The following is a 14,463-nucleotide window of genomic DNA, read 5'->3' as shown; positions in this document are numbered from 1 at the left end:
AAAGACTGTGAAAGCTTACTACTTCCTTGCAATAACGTGAAATGAAATGCTTTCATTTTCACCTCGTGAATACCGGTACTTTCTTTCAGGCTTTGCCCTTACTTTATGCTTGCTTTAACTGCCTCTGTCGAACTGTCGTCGACGTCGTGTTTCCCAGCCCCACTGAGTAGTTCGTGGTCGAAAGCAAGGCTTGAAACGCACTCTTTTCCTCACTTCCGGGGTGGATTCGGCGGACATGGTAGGGATCGTAGTCGTGTGATCTAGTGTTCGCCTTGGTGCGCATGCGTCCTATCCAGACGTCTGTACCTGCTTGCAAACCACTGGAAAGTTTCTGGCTGCACTACTTCTTTCCTTGGACCGCGACAGCGAAGACACATCTTCTCCATGCTCTTGATAGCGCTGTGACGCCGCCTGCTCCAATGAGAGAGAGGAAAGTCTGCGACCTCCCGGCCCGGCAGCGGGCAGTGATAGCTGGGGAGGACCGGTGAACCTGACTACGGTGTGGAGATACAGTCTGGTGAGTGACAGCTAGGAGGGGTCATAACAAATCCCGGGACACTCTAATAGTATAGCTTTTAAGAGTGCTCAGGTTTGTGAATTTGCCAGTGTTATGCATCTATCTTTCCAAGGACCCCCCCCCCCGACATTCCCCTCCCCTTTTTGTGTTGTTGTTGCAAGAATGCTGTGTCCTAATGGCAGGCCCCTTAAATGCAATTCAAGCAAATTCCTACATGTTTGGGGTCTAAATGTTTTGGAAAAGGGTAATTGCTTGTGAGAATAAGGGCGCACTGGAGGGTGGTAGGGAATCTGAAATGTAAATAAAAGTGACGCCCCCACCCTCTGCCAGTACGTCTTGCACAACATGTATAGGCAACAGGAGATCGGGGTCTGCAACCTGCGGCTCTCCAGATGGTTTGGACTGCAACTCCCATGATCCCTCACCCTTGACTATTATGGCTAGGCGTGAAGGGAGTTGTAGTCCAAAACATCTGGAGAGACAAAGGTTGTAGAGCACCGAGCGCCTCTGCGTGGGTGGGCATTTGGTAGCTTTGATTAGTGTCTCGAACTGAGTTAATTTAGTAGATCTCAGGAACCCACTTAAATGACATACCTAGGTTATATATTAATTGGTATACGGGGTCCCATTAGGGGCATTGATTGAACCGCTGCTCTCGTTTGTACAAAGATTCTCGAAAACGGGAAACTCTTAAATATTGTTGTACTGGCATGCGACTCTAGGATTCAGTACGTTTGTGCACGACACTAGTTACTAAATCCTTTTGGTTTCGTCTATGGAGGGTCGTCAACACTCGCAAATTATAGCATTATTTTGTAGATTTGCAAAGATAATTCAAGAATTGTTGGGTGAAACTTGTTATGATGATTCATTTTATTAGTGATGCTTTTTAGGTTTTTATGTGCGATGAATTCAGTTATATTTTCTACAGTTGTGAAAAGTTTTGAATAAACTATATTGCAAAACATGCATCGATATGTTCAATCAACACACATTTATGTTCAGCCAAAATATTCGCTTTGTTTAACCCATTAGAGGATACTTCCTATTAGTTGCTTGTACATTGTTATAACCACGAAGGACAACAGTAACAAATTAGGAAGTCCAAAAACCTTCCTTTTTTTTCTGTAAAAAATGAAACACATTATTTGTATTTATTTTTATTTATAGAGCGCTTTTGCCAAAGCGCTTTGACAGTATAAAAATCAAAACTGGTACAACATTGCAATGAATGGAGGAGACCTAAGAGCAGAAATTGGGCACGGGTCGATGACTGAAGCAAATAGGTATTTAGCTGAGTCCTGAAAATATTGCAGGAGGAAGATCGAATGTGTAGTGGAAGGGAGTTCCAATATTTGGGTGCCCGGAGCGTGAAGAAACGAAAACGAAAAGAGGTACATGGTGACTTGCGAACAGAAAGAACGAAGGGGGGACTGCGAACATTGAGGACATGCAGGTATATAAGGATAACAGAGATGGTGGGGGGGGGGGGGGTGATGCCATGCAAAGATTTATAGACAATACAAAGTGAAAGGAAAGAGAAGATAAAGGTCGAAGGAGAGCAGAGAAAGCTAATCAAGGAATGTGGGGGAAGCCAAAATAGAAGACGAATGGCAGAGTTAAAGACAGAGCGCAGGGGAGCAAGATGGGAGGAGGGAAGACAAAGAAAAAGAATAGAACAGTAGTTAAAACGAGGGGAAATTAAGGAGTAAATTAGAAGCTTAGTGGCAGGAAAGGAGGGAACTGGTTGGGCACAGCGAAGATGGTAAAGATGATAGCAAGTTGAATGAGCGGTAGAAGAAATATGAAGAGAGAAGTGTTGAATGTGACCCCAAGATTGTGGATGGACGGGGGTGAATAGATGCGGGTGGGAGAAAGGAAAGGGGGAGAGGAAGTAAAGAACCTCAATCTTGGAACGGTTAAGATGGAGAAGGCGGGAGGCCATCCATGATTTGACAGCAGAAATACAGGAAGAAACCGTGTCCTTAAGCAAGGGAGAAAAATAAAAGAACATTTGAGTATCTTCGGCGGAGGAGTGACAGGAGAGATTAAAAGAGCTACTGAGTGTTGAAAGGGGAATATTATAGACAGAGAAAAAAGTACCGGGTGCAGAACCCTGAGGGACCCCAAAAAGTGGGCGGGAGGAGGAGGAGAGTTGTCCAGGACACAGAGTAGCAACGGTTAGAAAGATAGGATTCAAACCACCTTCGGACAGAACCAGAAAGACCCAGAGAAGAAAGCAGAATGTTTTGTTATGTTAAAGGTTCTTATACCGTGCACTGTTGCCACCTGAAAAGTTTCTTGTCTCTCTGGTGGCTCTGTACTGCAAGGGGGACGGAGGCGGTAAGTTAGTAGGAGTCCCTGGAAGAACAGAGCAAGAGAGCTGTGATTTGCTGTTTGGAGCTTCAGTTCGGTTGACACTGCTGAGCATAGGTGTGTTTTTCGGGCGATAGCCGCTATGTGCTCTTGGGCGAGGCTATGTGTGGTTTATTTAGTTGTTGTGGTGAAGTGTGTGCAGTTTGTTGTGCTGTAGATGTATGGTTGTGTTTAGTTCAGAATTTGAGCGATGCAGGAGGATGGTTTGTGGCAGTACCCTTTGTTTCAATTGACTGTGGCCCATATCCCTTCCCCTGTCGTACATTCTGGTGTGGTACAATTGTCTCAATAGGGCTATTCAGTGGCAGTACCCTTTCTACCCTCAGTGTACAGACCGAGTGACGCCCACATTCCCTGTCTCCAGTACATCCTGTTGTGCAACAGTCGCTACCCCCACAGCACCTCTGGCGGGTGGGGAGTGCTCCCTCTGCCCGAGGTCCATCTAAGGCCCAATATCAGTGGTCCCATTTAAGTCGATCCCCATCTCTCTCTCTCTCCTGTTTCCTGGTGAACAAGAGTGGCAAAAAGGGGGCGTGGCCTGGCAGTCATGGAATAGGCTGCTCTCTGGAAGAGCTCTGTGTATCCGCATATTCATCCGTAGAAGCGCGCCGACTTCTAGCAATAAATCCAGCGACAAAACGATACCGGGGCTGTATGAATGCATGGAGCCTCTGATGCGCGAGGCCATGTGAGAAACTAGTGACTAGTCGAGACTCTATGCAACATTGTTGCTCGCAGCGAGTGTCCTGAGCTGGCAACAAAATGGCGGCCGCTCAGTGACTGAAGAAAGGAACAGATTCGGCAGGGGCTGGCGAGGACAGTGTAAATGGTGCCCCTTATGCGAAGCGCTGCAGCTGGGGAAGGACGGCGCAGACCAGAAAAGTGGTGCCCAGAAACTTCTCTGCCTTGAATTAGCAGCCCGGGTATCCCCGGGGCACGGAGACAGAGGTGAGACATCTCAGTGTGCCTCTGTGGGCACCGAAGTAACTCCTTCTGCGCCCAAGGCGCACACAAGGTGCGGGAGCTGGGACTAGAGAAGCCCGCGGAGCGCTGTGGAGCTAAGGAGCCGGGGGGCGTGGAGGGGGCCATGGATGCGTAGCATCGGAGTGCCGGAGAGAGGTGCGGGCGCCCACGGCTATGAGGGGAGCCTGGGTGGCGAGATTGCTGGCGGCTGGGGCAGAGCGCCCCGGAACTGGGGGACCGGTGATGATACTACGGGCATAAATAAGCCCACGGATATTAGGAGCACTGAGGCAGCACGGTAACCCAGAAAGAGTGGCGCGGCGCTGCCGTAGGGCCCCCCCCGGTGAATGCTCCCACAGTGGAGGAAGAGGCGAACAGACGGATGAAAAGGGCAGGAGGGGCCAATCACGTTGCATGGTGGGAGGAGAAACTGTGGGGGCTGAGGAAGGAGCAGGCAGCCCCCTCTCCAAGACAAGACACAAAGGGCCTGGCAGTAGCAGTGGAGCCCCCCCCCCCCTGGCTATTGGGGAGCACAAAGAGTAGCTCTCAGTACAAACAGATAAGCATCCACTGCCAGGGGGAAGGGCAAACAGGGGCTACCGGGGACTGACCTTGCCCACAATAGGACATTGGAGGCCCTACTAGACCACACTGGGCCAATGGTGCACTGCTCAAGTTGGATCGCTCTGGCATGATGCCGCACTGCCTGGGTGCGTAGGGCTAGATGTGGGACCAATGCCTATTATACGTGATGGCACATGGTGCACGCGGTGCGCATAGGAAACTGCCTCGCGAGTACTAGAAGAGGATTGTGCCACTGGAAAAGTGCAGCGCCAGAATACAGACTGATCCAATAAACAAGACACTCAGGAAGTGAGAGTTGCAAACCCCCCACGCGGCGGACTGAAACATGACGCAAGCAAGCGTACGACTGGCAGCGCTACAGGAGGCCTGCAGCCATGGAGAAGAGGCTGTGGGAGGGCAAAGGACCCGCACACTACCGGTGAAACATATCCTGGCGTAAAGACAGGGTGGGACAATGTCTGCAAAGGGAGGTAAAACCAATGGCAAGCAGCCCACAATGGACATCTTTGCTAGAATCGCAGCAGCCCCCCACCACCCCAGCACAAGGTATGGCTGCCACACCTGCAGACGCGGCTTCGCCGAGAGAGGACCACTTGATCTTAACAGCCATCACAGAATTGAAAACCTTGTGGGGAATAGCGATGGCAGACCTGAGAACCTCACTAGAAACGAAGATCGATGCAGTGGGAATAGAGGTCAATCTGCTGAGACGGGACGTGAGAGCGCTTGCGGAAAGAACGAGTGACGTAGAGAGCGCGGTGAAAACTAACACGGACACCAGCGCAAATAATGCCAAGGAAGTCCACATACTGAAACGAGTAACCAACCTGGAGAACCGAGCGGAGGAGGCCGAGGGAAGAGCGAGACGCAATAACATACACTTGGTCGGCCTGCCATAGGGGGAGGAAGGCCAAGACCCCACGGACTATGCGGAGAACATGATTATCCAGGAAATGGGAGCTAGCAAGCTCTCCCAAGGGTTCGCAATCGAACGCGCGCACAGGGCCCTGATGAGGAAGCCGCAGCCCGGAGCCCCCCCTCGCGCAATTATAGCGAAGATCCTGAACTACAGGGACAGAGAGAAGATCTTGAAATTCTTTCGGAAAGGAGGGACAATAACAAGGGTGTCTGCGACCATCACCGCATACCATGATTACCCCATGCTGGTGCAGAGACAGCGTTATAGCTATGTGGTGATCAAAAGGAGACTGCGCATAGCCGGATTCAAATACATGCTCTTGTATCCTGAAAAGTTCAAGATTTTACACAAAGGCAAAGCGCACTTTTTTGACACCCCAGAAGACGTGGCGATATGGTTGGACGCACATGGCTGTCCGGAACGAGATGAGCAAGGTCGAGAGGAACACGATAAGTGATTAAAAAGCCACACATGATATGTGGCGGGAGGGGGGGTCTGGGGCTGACTGTAGAAATCCGGCGCAGCTAGAAAAGATAGCAATGGGAAACTGTAACATGTGACACTTGAACACGTTGGACTGGAATATAAATTGTAAAAAGCAAAATGGGCAGCGTTAAGTGCGCTTAGTTTGATGATCAAGATGGAGACAACCTACCCCCGTGAGATAGAGTAGTGGGACCGCCACTAGGGCGATATCTCCCTGCTGGGCCGTGAGTATGGGCAATTGCTGGAAAAGGGCTAGATGCCGGGGTGCCTGAGATCCAGGGATGGAGCTGGGCAACAGTTGGGAAGGGGTAGGGATAAGGGAGGGTTGAAGTGTAAGTTGGGGCAGGGAAGAAAGGGGGGGGGTGGTGGAGAAGAGGGAACGTTGGGAGTTGGGAAGTGTGTTGGGGTTGGCATGGGAGGAGGGAGGGAGGGAGGTTGGTGAAGTTGGTGAAGTTGAAGTGTTTATAGTTGGAGGAAGTTTATGTTGGGGAACGAGCCTACACGCAATAAGAAAAAACCTAGATATGGACTGCACTTGCGGAGGGAGGAGCGGGATGCTAATAGATCATGGGGGACCTTAAAGTAATTACTTGGAATGTTGGAGGGCTCAATAGCTATCTAAAGAGGAATAAGGTTATGATGTCTCTGCGTAGACAGAAAATAGACATAGCCCTGATACAAGAGACTCACCTCACACAAGAAAGGTTGGAGGTGATCCGGAAGAAGTGGAGGGGGACCGTTGTAGGTGCAACATATTCGGCTTATGCTAGAGGGGTGATTACCTGGGTAGCACTGCATGTCCCATTCAAGCTACTACAATCTACAGTGGAAGCAGACGGGAGGATGGTGGGAGGATGGTTATAATAAGAGGGCTGGTGGAAAACAAGGAAATAAGCATTATAAATACATATACCCCGAATCAGGACATGGCGGCATACTTTAGGACCCTATACAACAAACTCAGCATGTGCTATGGGGGGGCGGTGATTTGGGGAGGAGACTTTAACTGCGCACTAAACCCAGAAATTGACAGATCAGATGGCAAAATAGATATACCCACCCCAGCCGCCAGGGCGTTGCAGTCACTGTTGACGGATTACGGGTTCGAGGATGCATGGAGGGTGCGCCATCTGCAGGACAGACAATATTAGCATTATTCGGCCCCACAAAAGTTGCACACCAGGCTGGATTATATGTTTGCCACACAAGAGCTAATGGCAGAAATAGCGCAGGACAGAATGTAAAGCGAGGGTCCTATCAGACCACTCGCCACTGGTTCTGGTATGGCAATACCGACCCCTGAGAGCAAGGATACCAACCTGGTGCCTCAGAGCTGAGGCATTGAAAGATACAATTTTCAGGGAGGATTTGAGAGAAGAAATAATAAGTTATTTTGAGATCAATACTTTCAGTGTTGAGACAGCGGGTATGCTCTGGGAAGCCTTTAAAGTGGTAGTGAGGGGAATAGCCATAGCTAAGTCCAAGGGACTACAAGGAGGGATATTATCCGAACTGCAAGACGCGGAAAAAGAATTAGAAACCGCGTTAAGAAGGGGAGGTAATACCAAGGAAGATAATGAAGCAATACTCAGGCTGCAACAGAAATGTGCTGGGCTTTGGGAGAGATTGTACAATCTCAACTATAAAAAGTACATAGAGAGACAGCATGCAGGAGGGGATAAACCAGGGAGGGCCCTGGCATGGTTATATAAAAGCGAGACCCCCCTAGACCCACAATCAGAACAATAACGAAGGAAGATGGGCGCATAGTGGACACCCAAGAAGGCGTTAATCAGGAATTTGTAGATTATTACCAACTCCTGTACGGAGATGAAGAGGGAAGCGATTGCAGGAAAATAAGAGAAACACTGGGAGACATAGGATTGCCGCAAATTAGTGCAGCGGAGCGAGAGGAGATGGATGCTCCAATTACTCTAGAAGAGGTAGTGGTGCAACTACCCACCAGCAAGACTCCGGGAGCCGATGGACTCCCTAGGGAATTTTATAAAATGTATAGAAATGAGGTGCTCCCCCTGCTTTTAGCGATGCTAAATGAGGCATACGAAGTGGGAAGGCTACCAGAGTCCCTAAGAGAGGTGATTATCATACTGCTCCCTAAACCCAAAAAGCCTGCCAATGATTGTGGCTCATTCAGACCACTGTCAATGCTGAATCAGTATAGCAAAATGCTAACAGCGGTCCTAGCAAACAGAATGAGGAGGATCATTAATAAATTAATACACCCCGACCAGACTGGTTATGTTCCTAATAGGAATATATCCAACAACCTCAGACGACTCCACCGAGTTATTGAACACGCGAATTGGGATGCGGGCGAAATGGCAATTGTATCGCTAGATGCAATAAAGGCCTTTGACTCAGTCAAATGGCCCTGGGTGATTGCAGCCCTGACCAATTATGGGTTAGGACCTGGGTATCTCAAATGGGTCAAACTATTATATAGCGCTTCGCTGGCAAGGGTTAAAACAGGAGCAGTAATATCAGAGAGGTGGCAACTCAGTAGGGGTGCTAGACAGGGATGCCTGTGGTCCCCTGTGCTGTATATTTTAGCCCTAGAGCCCCTGGCGATATACCTGAGGCAGTAGTATGACATAATAGGAATCACCATAAAAGGGGAACCGCACTTAGATTTCTTGTATGCAGACGATATGCTGTTGTATTTATGTTACCCTGAAGAAAACCTCCAATATGTTCTGGAAGTGATAGAGCGATTTGCAGGGCTGTCTGGCATAGCAGTGAATCCTAAAAAATCTTGTATATTTCAACTGGGCAGATACAAAGGGATCCCGTTAGATCAATTACCTGTGTTACAGATACCACGGGAGGTCAACACGTTCAGATACCTTGGGATAGATATCTATCATACGGTGGAGGCAGAGCACCAACATAACACTGAGAAAGCGATCAAGAGTATTGAAAATAGTATGAAGTTTTGGGTAAAGCTCCCCTTGGCGATGATGGGAAGAGGGGCAATGCTGAAAATGGTGGTCCTGCCAAGACTACTGCATTATTTTGAGAACATCCCATACCTGATACCAAGGCGATTCTTTGCTAGGATACATGGCATATGTAGGGAATTCCTTTGGCATGGAACGAGGAACAGAGTTGCCATTTGGAAGCTACAAAACTCACATGATAGAGGGGGTATAAAACTGCCAAACTATGAAATCTATTATATAGCAAGCCAGCTACAATATGAAGAAATTATGTGGCTGCTGCCCAAATCGGATATGGAAGAGCGCCCAAAGATGATGATACTAGGGTGGGAGAAATCGCATAGGGCCTGTCAGGTAACGGAGAACCCATCCCTGTGTTCCCCGCAAGTACCATTAGTCGCACTGACGGGAAAAGAAAGGCAACTAATGATGATGATCAGGAAGCATTTGGAACCAGTAGGGATAGCAACAATGGGAGACATATGGCAAGAGGGGAGGATAAAAGACTTTGGGCCTCATTAGGACCCTGGCGGTAAGGGGTTTGCACCAGCGTTAGCTGCGCCGACCCCTTACCGCCAACTACGAGTTTCCAGAGCGCCATGGACACTTTTCCGCCCGCTTTTTGCGGGCGGAAAAATCCATGGCGCTCTGGGACCTTGGTGTTAATTACGCCACCGTATTTTACGGTGGCGTAATTAACTCCTTCCCCACTCCCATTGAGCCCTATGGGGCCGAAATGGGAATGGGGAAGGGTAAATGGGACAATGGGGACTTACCGCCCCGCCGACCTCGGAATGGGGCGGTAAGTCCGCCATCCGCCATGGCGTAAAGGGACTTTGCGCCATGGCCGGAAAGTCCGTGGATGGCGGTAAAAATCCGCCAGGGTCCTAATGAGGGCCTTTGAGATGTTGGAGGAGGAAACAGGGTTACATATGGGACACTATATTACATACCATAGGGTAGTGCGGCAAATCAAAGAGACATGGTCCGAAATAGTACTAGAAGATCAACCGATTCCACCATAGACACAATATATAACATAGCAGGAGGAGGGCACGAGATATCTAGGATATATGAGCTGATGATGTCCAAAGTGGGGAAGGAAGTGGTACAACTGAGACAGGACTGGGAGGAGGAAGTGGGTGCCCCAATGAGAGATGGGATGTGGGAGCGAGCCCAAGGGTACCATAAGAAAGTGTCAAGGAATGCAAGGTTACCACAGTTACAATTATATATAACCCACAGGGCTTGTATGACACCCCAGAGGATAGCTAAATTTAAAAATACAGGACGACAATCCTGCCCCAAATGTGATGAAGAAAACGCCGGAATGGTGGCCATGTTCTGGACATGTCCAGCAATTGAGAGATTCTGGGGAGAAGTAGCACATAGGCTTGAAGAAAAAGGGATTAAGATAGTGGTGGAAACAGCGTGGGCATGCCTGATAGGGGGGTTTCCCAGACCACGTAAACTCAAGCATGTAAGTAAACTAAAAGACCTGGCATACATACTTGCAAAGCGTAGAATCTCTAAGGGATGGAAGGCATGCCATAGACCGAGAATAGAAGTATGGTGGAAAGACCTTCAGAAATGGGCAGAGGCTGAAACCACAGTATGGCAGGAAGCTAGTAATTCTGGAGGGGAGGAGGAGGCTGAAACCTTGGTAGCCTGGAAACATCTAATAGCCACGTTATTTGGGCCCACACAAGACCGGTCAAGTGATCGGGACCCAGCAGAGAACACAGGAGAGGAACCCCTGCTGCAAGACAAAGAAATGGAATATGAAGGAGAGTAGGCCCGAACGGGGGGGGGGGTGAACGGGAGAAGCAGTGGACGCTGATGGAGTGATATAAATTCGAAATGTTATTATATGCACTGCAAATTTGGTTTGTGTTTGTTGGAATAAAATTGTTTTAAAGAAAAAAGAGTGGCAAAAAGGTCAAAAAGAATAGACAACATACATAACAAACATGAATCCCTCTTCCCAACTTAATGGTCCAATGGAAAAAAAAATATTTATGAACATATACTTCAAAATGAGGAGCTTTTCAGGTTCCTATATCAACTAAAGGTAGCAACTCTCTCCTTAATTCAGAAAAACTATAGCTCAGCAACTGCAGTCTTCTGAGGGGACAAAACCTCAGAGGTCCCAGAAATTATTACATTGACTAGCTTACCTCTGCTTCAATTTATGATCGTTACCAGATGATGTGTGATGGTCCAACACTTGGCCGGCCTCTGATTGTCTGATGGTTTGGGGGCCTTGAAGGTGAGCTGTTCTTAGCTAGTTGACTGGCCAGCGTACTGTCTGGGTAGAGCCTTCACGTAAGATTTCTGCCTGCAGCTCAGATCCTCCTTCCACATGTCTCTGACAAGGCTGGTACCTCAAAGAGCTCTTAACTAGACCTGCAAGATTACCCTCCCAGTGATGGACTGGTGAGTGATCACAGTCAAGGGGTAGTTGCGGCGGCAGCACTACCATATAAGTGAGCTGTCATCCTACTGTTGGCAGGACGGGACCAATTTGCTCTCCAGAAGTTACTGGGAAAACCAGTTATGGACTGGTAAGCGACAACCCATACCAGCCTTTCGCTTTCAAGATGGCATGTCCTTTGTTGGCTGTCTCTCTGCCTTTTGGAGGTGGAGAAGGGCCCTCTCTTCGTCATGCTTTTTCTCATGCTTCCCTCAGGAAACCCTGGGAAGATAACCAGTTTATTTCAGCTGGCAGGAAATCGGGAGGAGGGTTGTCTAACCTCAATTCACATTCCTCCAGAGGCATGTCTGTTGCTGAGGGGATTCTGGGAGGCTAGCTGTGCTGATTTGGACTTCAACCTCTAAGTTTAATGTTGCAAGGTCCCTTGTAGGAGGGCTGGGCTGACCCACCAGGTTTATCACTGGATATAAGGAGGGGAGACAAGTTGAACACTGAAACCTAAACAGATAAAAGAAATCGACAACAGAGGGGTGCCGGAGGACTGCTGCAGAAACCAGTATTGACTCGGCTAACACTACCTCATTTCGGACTTCAACCTTCTACGCGATGGGACAACTTTCCAACACGTCTGCTTCCCATTGACTGGTGAGCATAACCTGCTGGATGTCCCGCTAGAGGTGCATCTTCATTCCCAGGTCAAAGGAGTAAGCAGGCATGCAATTCGCTTGCACTGCCTGGAATGAGCTTTTCTCTACTGCAAGGACTTCTCTACAGCGTTGAGTCTTCATGGACATCCTCAGTGCTCTTCTGAATATGCTACAATCCTGTCTTGCTGACTTTCACCAGAAGAGGAGCCGGCCAAGCACCCAGTGCTGCAGAGGCTTTACCAACCCTCTCGGGACCGGTGCTAGATGTGCATTCGTCCAGTCTGTGAGGGTTTCTGATCTATCGTGGAACCAATCAAGCGTGTATCCACTTCAGTCTGTGGTCTTCAGAAGATCTAGAATATGGGTGCCAGTTGAAGTCTGCAATCCTTTGACCCAGCAGTACTCCAAAACCAGTGAAGCTGTTCTTACCCAGCGATTTACCAACAGGGATGTGTAGATTTAAAAAAATATTTTTGGAGGCCCTTGGGCCGAATACTGTTCTCCTAATTCGCTCCCATCACCTTTTTAGGATTGCATCGGGCACAAAGTCCTGGTTACCTTACTGCTACTCGGGGTTGACGCAGATAATTGTTGTCCAGATTAGTATTTTGATGCTAAATCGCTATAGACCGTAATGGTGATGCTGCTTCCTAATCCTGTTACAACTGGACTTTAGAGTTTTAAGCCATATTGAGATCAACATCTGCTTTCTTCCTTGGGTGTAACTCCCTATTTTGAGCGGCCTCTCCTAGTGCTACCTACTGTTGTGGGTCCGAATCGGCAGATTGACAAGGAGGCATGCTTTTCACAAGTTTTATTTCTCACTTCAAATGAAGAACTTGTTTTTCCTTAAGCCTGTGTTACTAAACCCTACTCTATGCAATAGAAAGTCAAAAGAGGTGCTCGTCAGAATGCCAAGATGCCTGAACAGAAAGGTAGTCCTCTGTCCTGAATGCTGTCCTAACCTAGTTTCTTTCCCTACTCCTAAACAAAGAAAATACAAAACAACCCAGACCTACATTGGGCATTGCCTGGATAAAAGGCAGCTGCTGGCTTCTGGCCCCTACCCTAGTGTCTTGCAAACAGTCCCAAGTGTGTAGTTTGTGTATTTCAGGATTGTTGTCTCAGAGCTCTAGCAAGGTCTTCCCGTCTCTCAAGTCTTTCTCCCCACTTTGTGGCTCCCCACCTTTTCACACCACAGCCACCACCCTGAAGTTCCTTCCTTCTTTCCCCAATCTGGGCCTCCACTCTTTGGCCCACTCTGGAGTTTCTCTGTTCTACCATGTTTGAGGTTTCTCTGTCTCTTGCCACACCACCCACCTTCCGTTCGAGCCATTGCTTGTGTACCTGTTTGTGATGGACAGTACTCCTCGGGAGTCTTGTGCGGTGTGCGCAATGCTCCTCTCTTCATGGACCTGTTTACACTTCTCTTCTGCTGGAGTCTGCGTCGGCTGGTGACTCTTCCCGGTCTCTCTGCATGGGGACCAGTGGGCGGTTCCTTCATTGGCTGGTTCCTCGGCCCTCAAACCCTCTTGCTCTTCCTCTTTTTGCGGGGTGTCTCGGGTCACCTGTCAGTGAGGCCCCACTGCACTCGCCAGATGCACACTGCGACATCCCCTGTGTGTGCTGCACCGTCCTTGGAAATCTGCAGGCTTTGCAGATACTCTGATTTACTTGGTCCCTTCACTGACATGCCTCTAGGAGGCTGTTCTTTCGGCTTTTCTGTGGTTTCCCTTATCGATTGAGTGAAATGTGAGCAAGAAGCCATGCTAGCCATTACAGGGGTCATAGGGATACCCCAAGTTGGTGTTAGTGTCTGGGTGGAGGGATGTTTCCTTAAGTCGCTCTCTGTCCCCCTAAGGGAAAGTCTCCTCCAGAGGGATCCGGCTTGCCCTCTCCCCTAGGGTGTGTTAATCATATGGGGCTCATTTCCCTAGTCCTAAAGGAAGTGGCTCCCCTTGGAGAGAGTCGATGAACTCCTTGGATTTGTCACACCACCTATAACTGTAGATTCATTTGTGGGCCAACACTATGTTGGGCTGCCCTATGATAATAAGGTTTACCCTTTAAACCTGTAATACCCGTGCTCTACTTTAGTACTGTATACGTTATTATAGCTGTGTGAATTTCTAGTAGTGAGTAATCCATTTGTGTAGGGTTACCAAACGTTTGTTATATAAAATGTTTTACTTAACTTGAATTGTGTAAAGCGGGAAAGGTGGTTCCTATAATATTGTTTGGGTTGGATTTGATTCCAATTTCCATGGATGTAGCATGGGATGTAATAGAGGCTAAATTGTGGAAGCGAACCTTAAACCTTCGAAATTGTGTCCCAATAGTATGACGTAGATATGAATTGGGTTTGTTATCTCTCAGATCATGGATGGCGTGGAAGTGGTTCTCCCTGTATAGGCTGATTTTAGATCCCCCAAAGACTTCTCTTTACGAGGACGTGGGTCTTACAATGCAGCATGCGAATAATGGGTTTTTTGTTAAATTCAAGGAAAAATGCTGTGAGATATTGACTAGATCCGATTGTTCCGTTGATCTCCTTGTCCAAAATCCGTCTAAAGTCAAGG

At 48.4% G+C, this 14,463-nt stretch overlaps 1 protein-coding gene across 1 annotated transcript in view; it reads left to right on the top strand.

Moving 5' to 3' along the window:
* The first annotated feature begins 342 nt into the window (after window positions 1-342).
* ESCO1 (establishment of sister chromatid cohesion N-acetyltransferase 1) overlaps window positions 343-14,463 on the top strand; it is a 644,577-nt gene continuing 630,456 nt past the window's right edge. The window contains exon 1 of the mRNA XM_069620888.1: window positions 343-517. The gene's annotated coding sequence lies outside the window, so the exon portion shown is untranslated. The remainder of the gene's footprint in view (window positions 518-14,463) is intronic.

Source organism: Ambystoma mexicanum, chromosome 5q, assembly GCF_040938575.1.
Source record: "Ambystoma mexicanum isolate Mex_15411 chromosome 5q, UKY_AmexF1_1, whole genome shotgun sequence".
Lineage (NCBI taxonomy): Eukaryota > Metazoa > Chordata > Amphibia > Caudata > Ambystomatidae > Ambystoma > Ambystoma mexicanum.
Note: the sequence above shows the minus strand (reverse complement) of the source record. Positions and strands in the feature narration are given on the sequence as shown.